This window comes from Hemibagrus wyckioides, linkage group LG28 (assembly GCF_019097595.1).
Source record: "Hemibagrus wyckioides isolate EC202008001 linkage group LG28, SWU_Hwy_1.0, whole genome shotgun sequence".
NCBI classification, from domain to species: domain Eukaryota; kingdom Metazoa; phylum Chordata; class Actinopteri; order Siluriformes; family Bagridae; genus Hemibagrus; species Hemibagrus wyckioides.
In genome coordinates this window covers 166,838-181,659 of record NC_080737.1, presented here as the reverse complement: position 1 = coordinate 181,659, position 14,822 = coordinate 166,838, and positions in this window count along the sequence as shown.

Genomic DNA, 14,822 nt, shown 5'->3' with positions numbered 1-14,822 from the left:
CTAGCCTAGCCTAGCCCTGGCCTGGCCTGGCCTGGCCTGGCCTGGCCTGGCCTGGCCTGGCCTGGCCTGGCCTGGCCTGGCCTGGCCCTGGCCTGGCCTGGCCTGGCCTGGCCTGGCTGGCTGGCCTGGCCTGGCCTGGCCTGGCCTGGCCTGGCCTGGCCTGGCCTGGCCTGGCCTGGCCTGGCCTGGCCTGGCCTGGCCTGGCCTGGCCTGGCCTGGCCTGGCCTGGCCTGGCCTGGCCTGGCCTGGCCTGGCCTGGCCTGGCCTGGCCTGGCCTGGCCTGGCCTGGCCTGGCCTGGCCTGGCCTGGCCTGGCCTGGCCTGGCCTGGCCTGGCCTGGCCTGGCCTGGCCTGGCCTGGCCTGGCCTGGCTGGCCTGGCCTGGCACAGCACAGCCTGGCCTGGCCTGGCCTGGCCTGGCCTGGCCTGGCACAGCCTGGCACAGCACAGCCTGGCCTGGCCTGGCCTGGCCTGGCCTGGCACAGCTGGCCTGGCACAGCCTGGCCTGGCACAGCACAGCACAGCCTGGCCTGGCCTGGCCTGGCCTGGCACTGGCACAGCACAGCACAGCACAGCACAGCACAGCACAGCTGGCACAGCACAGCACAGCCTGGCCTGGCACTGGCACAGCACAGCTGCGCACAAGCTGCGGCCTGGCACAGCACAGCACAGCACAGCACAGCACAGCCTGGCACAGCACAGCCTGGCCTGGCACAGCACAGCACAGCACAACAGCACAGCACAGCACAGCACAGCCTAGCTAACCTAGCCTAGCCTAGCCTGGCCTAGCCTAGCACAGCACAGCCTAGCACTAGCCTAGCCTAGCCTAGCCTAGCCTAGCCTAGCCTATTTACAGCCTGCCTGGCCTAGCCTAGCCTAGCCTAGCCTAGCCTAGCCTAGCCTGGCCTAGCCTAGCCTGGCCTAGCCTAGCCTGGCCTGCCTGGCCCTGGCCTAGCCTGGCCTGGCCTGGCCTGGCCTGGCCTGGCCTGGCCTGGCCTGGCCTGGCCTGGCCTGGCCTGGCCTGGCCTGAGCCTGGCCTGGCCTGGCCTGGCCTGGCCTGGCCTGGCCTGGCCTGGCCTGGCCTGGCCTGGCCTGGCCTGGCCTGGCCTGGCCTGGCCTGGCCTGGCCTGGCCTGGCCTGGCCTGGCCTGGCCTGGCCTGGCCTGGCCTGGCCTGGCCTGGCCTGGCCTGGCCTGGCCTGGCCTGGCCTGGCCTGGCCTGGCCTGGCCTGGCCTGGCCTGGCCTGGCCTGGCCTGGCCTGGCCTGGCCTGGCCTGGCCTGGCCTGGCCTGGCCTGGCCTGGCCTGGCCTGGCCTGGCCTGGCCTGGCCTGGCCTGGCCTGGCCTGGCCTGGCCTGGCCTGGCCTGGCCTGGCACAGCACAGCCTGGCCTGGCCTGGCCTGGCCTGAGCCTGGCCTGACAGCCTGGCCTGGCCTGGCACTGGCCCAAGCACCAGCCTGGCCTAGCCTAGCCTGGCCTAGCCTAGCCACAGCCTGGCCTGGCCCTGGCTAGCCTGGCCTAGCCTAGCCTAAGCCTGGCCCTGGCCTGGCCTGGCCTGGCCTGGCCTAGCCTGGCCTGGCCTGGCCTGGCCTGGCCTGGCCTGGCCTGGCCTGGCCTGGCCTGGCCTGGCCTGGCCTGGCCTGGCCTGGCCTGGCCTGGCCTGGCCTGGCCTGGCCTGGCCTGGCCTGGCCTGGCCTGGCCTGGCCTGGCCTGGCCTGGCCTGGCCTGGCCTGGCCTGGCCTGGCCTGGCCTGGCCTGGCCTGGCCTGGCCTGGCTGGCCTGGCCTGGCCTGGCCTGGCCTGGCCTGGCCTGGCCTGGCCTGGCCTGGCCTGGCCTGGCCTGGCCTGGCCTGGCCTGGCCTGGCCTGGCCTGGCCTGGCCTGGCCTGGCCTGGCCTGGCCTGGCACAGCACAGCACAGCACAGCCTGGCCTGGCCTGGCCTGGCCTGGCCTGGCCTGGCCTGGCCTGGCCTGGCCTGGCCTGGCCTGGCCTGGCCTGGCCTGGCCTGGCCTGGCCTGGCCTGGCCTGGCCTGGCCTGGCCTGGCCTGGCCTGGCACAGCCCTGGCCTGGCCTGGCCTGGCCTGGCCTGGCCTGGCCTGGCCTGGCCTGGCCTGGCCTGGCCTGGCCTGGCCTGGCCTGGCCTGGCCTGGCCTGGCCTGGCCTGGCCTGGCCTGGCCTGGCCTGGCCTGGCCTGGCCTGGCCTGGCCTGGCCTGGCCTGGCCTGGCCTGGCCTGGCCTGGCCTGGCCTGGCCTGGCCTGGCCTGGCCTGGCCTGGCCTGGCCTGGCCTGGCCTGGCCTGGCCTGGCCTGGCCTGGCCTGGCCTGGCCTGGCCTGGCCTGGCCTGGCCTGGCCTGGCCTGGCCTGGCCTGGCCTGGCCTGGCCTGGCCTGGCCTGGCCTGGCCTGGCCTGGCCTGGCCTGGCCTGGCCTGGCCTGGCCTGGCCTGGCCTGCCTGGCCTGGCCTGGCCTGGCCTGGCCTGGCCTGGCCTGGCCTGGCCTGGCCTGGCCTGGCCTGGCCTGGCCTGAGCCTGGCCTGGCCTGGCCTGGCCTGGCCTGGCCTGGCCTAGCCTGGCCTGGCCTGGCCTGGCCTGGCCTGGCCTGGCCTGGCCTGGCCTGGCACAGCCTGGCCTGGCCTGGCCTGGCCTGGCCTGGCCTGGCCTGGCCTGGCCTGGCCTGGCCTGGCCTGGCCTGGCCTGGCCTGGCCTGGCCTGGCCTGGCCTGGCCTAGCCTGGCCTGGCCTGGCCTGGCCTGGCCTGGCCTGGCCTGGCCTGGCCTGGCCTGGCCTGGCCTGGCCTGGCCTGGCCTGGCCTGGCCTGGCCTGGCCTGGCCTGGCCTGGCCTGGCCTGGCCTGGCCTGCCTGGCCTGGCCTGGCCTGGCCTGGCCTGGCCTGGCCTGGCCTGGCCTGGCCTGGCCTGGCCTGGCCTGGCCTGGCCTGGCCTGGCCTGGCCTGGCCTGGCCTGGCCTGGCCTGGCCTGGCCTGGCCTGGCCTGGCCTGGCCTGGCCTGGCCTGGCCTGGCCTGGCCTGGCCTGGCCTGGCCTGGCCTGGCCTGGCCTGGCCTGGCCTGGCCTGGCCTGGCCTGGCCTGGCCTGGCCTGGCCTGGCCTGGCCTGGCCTGGCCTGGCCTGGCCTGGCCTGGCCTGGCCTGGCCTGGCCTGGCCTGGCCTGGCCTGGCCTGGCCTGGCCTGGCCTGGCCTGGCCTGGCCTGGCCTGGCCTGGCCTGGCCTGGCCTGGCCTGGCCTGGCCTGGCCTGGCCTGGCCTGGCCTGGCCTGGCACAGCACAGCCTGGCCTGGCCTGGCCTGGCCTGGCCTGGCCTGGCACAGCACAGCACAGCACAGCACAGCACAGCACAGCACAGCCTGGCACAGCACAGCACAGCACAGCACAGCCTGGCACAGCACAGCACAGCACAGCACAGCACAGCACAGCACAGCCTGGCACAGCACAGCACAGCACAGCACAGCACAGCACAGCACAGCACAGCACAGCACAGCACAGCACAGCACAGCACAGCACAGCACAGCACAGCACAGCACAGCACAGCACAGCACCTGGCCTAGCCTGGCCTAGCCTAGCCTAGCCTGGCCTGGCCTGGCCTAGCCTGGCCTAGCCTGGCCTAGCCTGGCCTGGCCTGGCCTGGCCTGGCCTAGCCTGGCCTAGCCTGGCCTGGCCTGGCCTGGCCTGGCCTAGCCTGGCCTGGCCTGGCCTGGCCTGGCCTGGCCTGGCCTGGCCTGGCCTGGCCTGGCCTGGCCTGGCCTGGCCTGGCCTGGCCTAGCCTGGCCTGGCCTGGCCTGGCCTGGCCTGGCCTGGCCTGGCCTGGCCTGGCCTGGCCTGGCCTGGCCTGGCCTGGCCTGGCCTGGCCTGGCCTGGCCTGGCCTGGCCTGGCCTGGCCTGGCCTGGCCTGGCCTGGCCTGGCCTGGCCTGGCCTGCACAGCCTGGCCTGGCCTGGCCTGGCCTGGCCTGGCCTGGCCTGGCCTGGCCTGGCCTGGCCTGGCCTGGCCTGGCCTGGCCTGGCCTGGCCTGGCCTGGCCTGGCCTGGCCTGGCCTGGCCTGGCCTGGCCTGGCCTGGCCTGGCCTGGCCTGGCCTGGCCTGGCCTGGCCTGGCCTGGCCTGGCCTGGCCTGGCCTGGCCTGGCCTGGCCTGGCCTGGCCTGGCCTGGCCTGGCCTGGCCTGGCCTGGCCTGGCCTGGCCTGGCCTGGCCTGGCCTGGCCTGGCCTGGCCTGGCCTGGCCTGGCCTGGCCTGGCCTGGCCTGGCCTGGCCTGGCCTGGCCTGGCCTGGCCTGGCCTGGCCTGGCCTGGCCTGGCCTGGCCTGGCCTGGCCTGGCCTGGCCTGGCCTGGCCTGGCCTGGCCTGGCCTGGCCTGGCCTGGCCTGGCCTGGCCTGGCCTGGCCTGGCCTGGCCTGGCCTGGCCTGGCCTGGCCTGGCCTGGCCTGGCCTGGCCTGGCCTGGCCTGGCCTGGCCTGGCCTGGCCTGGCCTGGCCTGGCCTGGCCTGGCCTGGCCTGGCCTGGCCTGGCCTGGCCTGGCCTGGCCTGGCCTGGCCTGGCCTGGCCTGGCCTGGCCTGGCCTGGCCTGGCCTGGCCTGGCCTGGCCTGGCCTGGCCTGGCCTGGCCTGGCCTGGCCTGGCCTGGCCTGGCCTGGCCTGGCCTGGCCTGGCCTAACCTGGCCTGACCTGACCTGGCCTGACCTAACCTAACCTAACCTGGCCTAGCCTGGCCTAGCCTAACCTAACCTGGCCTAGCCTAACCTAACCTAACCTGGTTCATCATAGGGAGGTGAGCCCGGTCTTTTCAACCATAGTTACACCTACAACAGTTGATGAAACTAACCTTGGTAATTCTTCTCATTCTAGAACTGGTTTCGGTTGGGGAGAGTGATGGGGACACAGGTAAAACCACTGCTGTTCAGAAAGGGATAAGGATGATGGGACAAAACAAAGAGGCATTTTCCTCAGTGAAATCCCGAACTGAATCCCCGGCAGTGGTTGAATCCTCTAGTGTGTCCTCTGACTCCTCAGACGAACAACCTTTAGGTAAAATTTCACTCAAAAACATACCATACAGACACATTAATATTGAGAGAAAGTCAGTAGACTGGTCCATTACCATTCACAAACCAATTGTCTTCATAGGTGATTCAAATCTTAGCCGTATCCCTAGCTTCATTTATACTAATGTACAGGTTGACGGTTTCCCGGGGGCCAACTTCATGCATCTATCCAAAGTTCTACAGAAACTTCCAGCACATCCACATACAGAACACGTAGTGTTAGCAGCAGGAATTAATAACAGGCAACAACAACCACATAAAACAGCTATCAAACAATTACAGGGCCTGTGGAGAGCGGCCGAGATAGCCTTTCCCAATGCCATGATTCATACACCCATCATTCAGTTTTCAGATCTTTTGCCATGGCAGGAGCAGCAGAACCTGGAGATACTCAATAAGTATATTGAGTCTCATGGGAATCCATTGTCTGAAGTCAATAAACTGTTTTTCAGTGTAGGAAAAGATTGCATACATTGGACAGCGTACACAGCACAGTTGATTTTTGACCATTGGATAGATGAAATGGACATCACAAGACAGATATAAACATTCCTGATTAGCACATTAACAGAGTTTTTCTACAATTGGGTCTGATGGTCATTCAAGAAGGTTTATTAAAGCTATTTTGATTAGTGAGTCCATCATTGGCTTTTTCTGCTTGTGCAGTACAGGTCTGTGGGATCTTTCCCTGGTAATCATCATAACATGACAATTGGTACAGACTTTTATTATTAATATTTTATTATTATTATTATTATTTCTATTTTTATTATAATTAGGAGACCTTCATGGAGATTTAGATTCTTTTTCTTTTTTTTGGTGTGATTTATTTGCTGTGTAACACGTGTGAGCACTATTAGAGCACTTTTTTTTTTTAGCACTTATCCTTAAACGCACTTATAAATCTCCAAATAGGATCTTCTTTAACAGAATAATTAAAATTAATATGCATACTACAGTATTTTCATTTAGGTTCATTATCACTTACCTTTGTTTAGGTTTTTTTTTCTCCTTCTCTTCTCTTCTCCCCCTCTTTTTTTTCCTTTCTTTTCTTTTTTTTCTTAATCCTACTCCTATTCCTGTCCCTAATCCCTTCCCTACCCCCAGCCCTAACCCTAACCCCTCCCCTAGCCCTAACCTCATGTGTCCAGGGGGGGGAATCCTGGAGACCTGTTTTAGAAAAAAAGAAAGAGAAGGTTAGATTATTTCCTAAATTAAAATCCTTTGTGATTTATGTATTGGGAAATGAAGGGAGTTTCTTGGATGTTGCCAGTGCACCTAAAATCAAATTGGATATGATCTAATAAAATATTTAACTCATAACCTAACCCAAACTTGGTCACAATCCTAATTAATTGGTGTGTTATCTTGAGTTTTATGTACAACTCATTTATCCTCCATGCAACGAAATCCTTATTCCCACGTGTTCTATCTGCACTGGGCAGGTATGTTATACAAAATCTTCTTGTAGCGTGTTTAATGGATTTGTCGTTTTATTCCTGTGGACTTGCGTGTGCTCCCCACCAGGTGGGGATGTTTTCCCTTAGCGTGCCTAACCCTAGGCGCGCTTCAAAACTTTGTGTTTGGAATATTAATAGAGTTCAGTAAAACGAATAGACTTGCAACAAGTGGAGATGAGCAAGGTAAGCACTATTTGGATATACACTTTACGGCCAAAACTTTTGGGATGCCCGCCTTTACGTGCACATCAACTTGAATGACATCCCATTCTTAAGCCGCACGGTCTAATATGGAGTTCTCCTTGCAGCTATGACAGCTTCAACTCTTCTAGGAAGGCTTTCCACAAGGTTTAGGAGTGTATTTATGGAATCTTTCAACATTGCTCTAGAAGCGCATTTGTGAGGTCAGGCACTGATGTTACATGAGAAGGCCTGGCTCGCAGTCTCTGCTCTGATTCATCACTCCAGAGAATACGTCTCCACTGAAAAATCTACCCAGGCATATTCATAAAAAAAATCTGCTGCCATCTACCAGGACGATGAACGTGAAACCAGGGTGGACATTTCAGCAAGACGGTGATACCAAACACAAAGCCAAGAAAACTGGTTTCAGAGAAAGAAATTAGAGCTGCTAGAATGGCCCAGCCAATCACCTGATTTGAATCCAATTGAAAATCTATGGAAAGAACTAATGGTCAGAGTTCAGAGAAGAGGCCCACGGAGCCTTCAAGCTTTCAAGACTGTCTGTGTGAAAGAATGGGCCAAAATCACACCTGATGCAACTACTCTCTCCATACAAGAGGCGTCTTGAAGCTGTCTTTACCGACAAAGGCTCTTGTGCCTTTCTTTAAGTATTAAAGAAATTTCACTAAGCGTGTTCAATATCGTTTCCCTGTGTCATTTCACATTATTACACACAACTTCATTTATGGATGTCTGTGGTTTCATTTCCTCACATGTGTGGACTGCATGGGTTCTTACCAACATCTGGTGAACATTTCATGTCAATTGCACCTTTAGAAATATATTTACTGAGACAAATATTGACGTGTTCAATACTTAGTTTACCCGCTCTAATAGCTTCTGTAATTGCAGCAGTTGGTGGCACTTTGAAATGTGGACAAAAACAGAAACAGCAGCGATTGAGTAAATGTTCAGAAACGGCATGTAAACACTTATAAAGTGGCTGGTGCTATAGACATGGATGAATATTGAATTGAACTGAGTGTTTAAGATCCAGTTTAGAACAGTTCAGTTCACACAGGGGTGTGTGTGTGTGTGTGTGTATGTGTGTGTGTGTGTGTGTGTGTGCGTTCGGTACAGTTCAGTTCACACAGGGGTGTGTGTGTGTGTGTGTGTGTGTGTGTGTGTTCGGTACAGTTCAGTTCTGGGTGTTGACGAGTCTGATGGCTTGAAGGAAGAAACTGTTACACAGTCATTTATGAGGCCAGAATGTTTGGGTCCCTCTTTAACTGTTAGCAGTAGGCTCTTTTTTCTTTTCTTCTCAAACATGACGTGTCAAGTTGTATGCCATGTGTAGGATTATAGTTTCTAAGGTTTATGAGGTACTGTGAGGAAGACATGCTGTAACAGGCGTTTACTAAAGTACTAGATAAAAATGACTAAATAATTTGATTGTTATATTCAAGATTTAACAGTTTATTGTCATATGGACAGCAAACAGTGTGTTCCACCGTACAATGAAGTTCTTACTCTGTGAATCGTCAAGCAGCCATAAAAAAAAAAGAAATAGTGTAATAGACAAGGTGTGAATTAGAAATGTACAATTACACAATCTGAAACACACAATGGGAAGACAAATAACTGTAGTGAGTGTAGAAAGACAGTGCTGAGGGTGACCACTGTCTTTCCTGAGGATTCTTCTTAATGCTGATTATTAAAATAGATAATAATAAAACCTTGCATAAGTGACATGGAGAAGAAGATTAAGATAAATTGGGGTTTATCTCTCTTTCTTTTCTTTTTTACCCCCCATGCCAAGCTATTTACTAGACAAACGGCCAGGCATGGGTGCTTGGTCAGGTGTGGCACTCGCCCAGTGCAGCATTACAGGAGAGGCCACTTGGCGATACCTGACCAAACACAATAACCCAATAAATCATGAACGCTATTTATGCTACGCAGAACAGAGCGACAACACGATCACGGTAGGTTTAAAAAAAATAATGATTATAATCTTCCCATCTTTTAAACATTTATACACAGACTGCTAGACATGGCGAGGACTAGTATTTCATTATTTTCTAAAGGAACGAATTGGAAATGGCATTTTTGAACGTATTTGTATCTTGGAGTATTCCACTGTGGGCGTGTCCCACTGCACCTATGGCTCTTTTAGTACAAGGGCTTGTTGATTGCGCTCTTCTCAGCTTTCTGTGTTCAGCAATGCGCTTTGTACATTTTAGCCGTCATTGACAGTGTGAGCTTGCATGCATGGCGATTCCCATTGTCCAAGCAAACGGTTTCTTATCGTCTCCTGTGTAATGAGTAGGGAGTATCCATCGACTTCTGGGGCTTTTGCTTTGAAAGGAGCCGTGTGCGCCTTACTTTAGCTAGTGTAGAGAATTGTTACGTGCACCTACTGATTTTCCTTCATGTCGGTGAGTTTAAAGCAATTTTACTCGCACCCACAGGCTAGGGGTCAGTTCCTCACGTGTTACGCTGCTCCAAGTGTTCTGGCTGCTCAGAGGCCAGCTTTGACCTAGGGCCTGTGGCTCGGCAGTAAAGCTAAGATTATTTCTGGATTTATTGACTTATTTCCACGGAACTCTTGTGATCCGGTCCTTAATGCTGGCGCCAAGCGCATATTTAGTGTTTCCAACTTGTCCGGACTTGGTCAGCGGCGTTGTTATTTATGGACAAGCGCCGTTCTGCCTTCCGGGTTGTTTCAGTCGAGTTGAGTGACGGTTGAATTGTCCAATCCGCAGAGGGATTGCGCACGGCACCCCAGCCTATCAGCTGTAAGTAGGGGCGGAACCTGTCGTATCCTAGTGGTTAGCGCTTTTAAACCATTTTAATGCCTGTCCCTGCATACCTGTGTGAGTGATCTATGAGGATATTATGATCTATAGTGTGGAATGCAGCACTAAGATCAAGCAGGACTAAAATGGAGATGCAGCCTTGGTCTGAAGGTAAAAACAAGTCATTAGTGATTTTAACTAGTGCAGTTTCTGTACTATGATGGGGCCTGGAACCTGACTGAAATTCTTCAAGGATATTGTTTTCCTGTAAGAAGGAGCATAATTGAGCTGACACCTTTTCTAATATTTTTGATATAATCGAAAGGTTTGAAATCGGTCTGTAATTCATTCATTAGGGTCTAGTTTAGGTTTCTTAAGAAGAGGCTTAATGACTGCTAACTTGAGAGGTTTTGGGGCGTGACCTAAATATAGTGAGGAATTAATAATGTTTATAATTTGGTCTTCTTATTATATATAATAATGTTAATAATGTTTAGAAATGGTTCTCCAGCTGCATGTATCACTCCTTTCAGCAACCTAGTTGGAATTGGATTTAGCCGTGGTGATTAAGTTTAAATAGCTCCTCCTGTCCTATACCTGTAAAGCATAGTAGCTCTAGATGTGGAGCTTTAGGCTGGTCTGGATCACGGAATACTGTCAGAGGTTGAACATCCATTATTTTGTTCCTGATACAATCAATTTTCTTCAGTGAAGAAATCCATAAAGTCCTCACTACTAAACTGTGATGGAATACTCTCTCCAGGAATCTGATGTTTTGTTAGTCTAGTCACTGTACTAAATCAGTTTGCTCAGATGCTCGGCCCTAGCAGCTTTTAGAGTGTGTCTATAGCTGGACAAACTGTCTTTAAACCCAACTCTTAAAAACTTCTAATTTAGTTTTTCTCCACTTTGGCTTGAGGTTACGGGTTGCTCTTTTGAGGGTGTGAACAGTGCATCACAGTTTGTTGTGTATGGGAGCTGCAGACCGGTCAGGATGCCCGTGCTGACCCCTGTGCACTGCCGAAAGCTCCAACAATGGGCACGTGAGCATCAGAACTGGACCACAGGGCAATGGAAGAAGGTGACCTGGTCTGATGAATTACGTTTGCTTTTAAATCACGTGGATGGCCGGGTGCGTGTGCGTCTCAGCAGGATAATGCGCCGTGCCACAAAGCAGAAATGGTTCAGGAATGGTTTGATGACCACAACAACCAGTTTGAAGTGTTGACTTTCAAATTCCCCAGGTCTCAATCCAATCCAGCATCTGTGGGATGTTCTGGACAAACAAGTCCCATCCTTGGAGCCCCCACCTCACAATTTACAGGACTTAAAGGATCTGCTACTAACATCTTGGTGCCAGATCCCACAGCACACCTTCAGGGATCCAGTGGAGTCCATGCCTGGACTGGTCAGGGGTGTTTGGCAGCAAGAGGCGAACCAACACAATATTAGGCAGATGGACATAATGTTATGGCTGATCAGTGTATTGTGGTATATTTATTTATCTTGCTGTGAAGCTGTATAAAGAAACACTGACTCTTGAGAAACAGTCAATGCAAAGTGAAAAAAGCTGAATGCGGATAAACGAGCTGTGTGTGTGTGTGTGTGTGTGTGTGTGTGTACCTCTTCCTGCAGTTTGCCCAGCAACACTCGTCTTCCACTATTCACTTTCTCCAAAGCGAGCAGCTGCTCTTTCAGTTGCATCGTTTTGTCCTTGAACACTCTCTGAGACTCTTTCACCTTGTGCTCCTGCTGATGGAGCTGCTGGAGCAGACCCAGTTCCTTCTGCAGCTGAGCTCTAAGACACAAAACACACACACTCAAATGTAAACTTCTTCAGCACCTCACTCAATAGAGCACTTAATAGAGTATTTTAATGTAAATATGAAACACTGACCAGAGTTTGGTTTCTCCTCCCTGATTTCAGCCGGCTTTCCCAGCACAGAAACAGGCCTCGGTCTTGAGGGGATGATCCAGGCGTGTTCCCTATGAACACGCCTGGATCATTCCCAGGAATAAAAGGTGTCAGAATGCCGAGCTCATAAAACAGAGCAGTGTAGATGTGTGCACTGTGTGTTCTCTTCTCACCTCCACGGTTCTCCACGACTCTTTAATCACAGACTCCAGACCGGCCAACATGCACTGTCCATGCAAAGTGTTGTGTGCCCATTTGAGGGGTGTAATTTTCATCAAAGTACTGTAGTGAATTTAGCTCAAAATTTAAATATTTAAGGTAATTATAACTGGTTGTAATTAATTATAAATATTCAAATGGGGGTTTAGAACTAACTGTCAGAGAATCAATAACACAATTATTTGATTTGTTTGTCCAGCGAACAGACGGTATAATTATGTATTAATTCCAGGGAAAGTTATCTTCCTGGCCAAGAAAGAATAACTACTTTATAAAGTACTAGCTGTAATTTAGCACGTAGCAAGAGCAATGTTCAGGGACCCCGAAATTGTGAGCAAAGCACAGAGACAATCACTCGTGAATAAAATGCATTTAATAAAACAAAAACACACAACACATACTAACTATGACACACATACATAAAAGACAGAATAAGAATTATAGAGAAGGGATAAGTAGGCAAAGAGAGATTGAGATTAAGGAAGAGAATACGGAGGGAATCAGAATGAGAGAGAGAGAGAAAGAGATAAGGAAACAGAGAAGAGATCAAATATGGCAAGTTTCAGATCGAGTTTTGATTACCACGTGTGAGAATCGTCAAGGTAATTAGGATTCACCTTAATAAAGGGGCTTCATCTTAAAATTGCGGATCTAAAATAATTAGTAACTTTTACTTGCATTGGTTCGTTGATAAGAGTCCTGATGTAGTGGATCAAGGAGGTTCGGAGATTCGAAGTCCCCGGAGCAAGCAAGAGATTCTACTGGAACGAAAAAGGTTTTGGTGGTGCAAAGTTCTTCGATTGAAGCTGCCGGCAAAGTCTCAGAAGAAAGTGAAAGTCTTGTCCCGAAGAGAGATCGGCGTCGAGTCGGGCGACGATAGAAGAGGTCGTGCCGGGAAGAAAAGGTGCACGGGGCCCCCCCGACCACAGAGCGGAGAGGAGGTTGGCCCCCGTGGGGCCGAGCCGAACCGAACCAAGCTGAGCCGAGCAAAAAGCCAAAGCTGGACAAAAAGCCACAATAGATGGGTGCTTAGGGTTTTTATTGATCCCTTGGTCACGTCCAGTTTTTCAGAGTGACCAATCCAATACCTGAAACTTTTGGAGGGAAAAGTTTCTTTGTCTCTGCTTGGTCACTCATTTGCATACTTTATGGTGAAGTCAAGAATGGATAAAGTTTCAATTAAAGTATCGTAGGCTCATATTATGTACTTGAATGGCCACATGGCCTACACTATTGCTTATAAAAGTAAAAGAGGATCATTTTGATAGTAGACATGAAAGAGACAGTATGAGAGGAAAGGAAACTGGGTCTAGGCAATTAAAACATACATTCTTATATTATAAAACATGTTCTATTTCATGAAAAACACAAAACAACAGGTCATGAGTGGTAATACAACCATAAAAATATAAAGGCAAAAGGGGAATCCATATACAGGTGTTAGGCATGGGTCAGGGAGGGTTTTACTATTGTTTTATTGAAACTTGAATCAAGGAATTCTCCGTGTGTGTGTGTGTGTGTGTGTGTGTGTCTTCAGTCATCCCCCGGTCAAGGCATTGATTCGGTTTAGATTAGGGAATTCTTGTTGACTTTTAATGGCAGTAAAACTGCTAGGCGCAGGGTGATTTGCATGTTAAGGTCACAAGTTGATGGGGAGTTCCAGGGGTGTGAGGCTGGGCTATCAGTACTGATGGTCTGCAGAACTCCAACATTCATGGAGGCAGGATTCCTCCTTTGTCTCCAGTCTTGTTGGAGGGGTCATTGGTTATCCAGAGCCATCAGACATCCTGGAGCCTGGCTCCCATGAGTTACAGCATGTAGGTTGAGTCAAAATGAAATGACTATTAGCGAAATAGGTCAGTTGTGAGCTGTGTAATGGTTAATTGAGTTTTTGAGAAGGATGCAACAGACCCCATGACCAAGTGAGCCGACCTGGAGACGCTACAGTATTTATTCAATTTTTAAAAATTATTTTAAATATTTTTTATTTATTTAATTTTTATCAAAGTGTTTATTCAACTGTTAATGCTCATAGATCAAAGCAGCATGACATTAATTGTAAATTTAAGCCCTCAATAGTGAATCATGTTGCTAGTAGCACACTCGTCGATGAAGACACATTTGTGGAGGAACTGCCTCATGATGAGGATCTTGAAATACCTTTCACTGAAACAAGAGACGATCTTGAGAGCCAGCTAGAACATTGCATTGCTTCTCTTTTTCTAAAGATGCAAACAATACTCCACATTTCAGAGACTGCCTTGAAGGAAGTAACAAAACAAATCAATCAGATATTTCTGTTATCTCAGCCTCTGCTAAAGAGCACTATTTTGCTGGTTCTTAGGAAATATTGTGGTGATGTTTCAGAATCGGTTGTGAGTGAAGTTATCAGTGCCATAAATGAATCAAATGCTTTTCTTAAATGCACTAGCAATGGGTCATTGTCTACTTCTGCAAAGAGAGAATCATATGTCTTGAGAGTATTCCCAATTGTAATGTCAGTTGAATATAAAATTAATGGTTCACAAACTTGTTTATGTTCCAATTTTGAAGATGCTGCATGCAGTGTTAAGCAATGGAAACATAATGGATAAAGCATTATCAACTGAAGTGGGACAGTCACCTGATTATATCTCCTACAGAGATGGTTAAGGAAAATCCATTCTTCATTGAAGAAGAGTTCCGCATTGCACTTTGCTTGTACATCGATGACTTTGAAGCTGCAAACCCACTAGGAACATCTAAAAAAAAACACAAGATGTGTGCCATTTACTGGTTACTCCACAATCTGCATCCAAAGTATCGTTCGTCTCTCCACTCAATACAGCTTGCCATCCTTTGTAAGACCAGTGTGATCAAGGAGCATGGTTATGGCAAAATTCTCCATCCTCTCATTCAAGATCTTGTAACACTTGAGGAGCAGGGCCTTTACTTGGAACAGCTTGGAGCAAGCATTAAAGGCACTGTACTCTTGTAGCAGCAGACAATTCGGCAGCTCATTCTCATGAAATGCAGGTCAGTAGAAGTACAGTCTGGTTTCTCCCAGCTCCGGACAAACGTGACTCATGACAGACATGTAGAAGATGTTGCTGTGAATCCCACCCTGTCCAAAGAGTGTGGGGTGAAGTCTAGCTGCATACTTAGTGAGAATCTGAAACATTTTCATGTAGTGGATGGTTTCCCACCAGATATCTTACATGATCTTTTAGA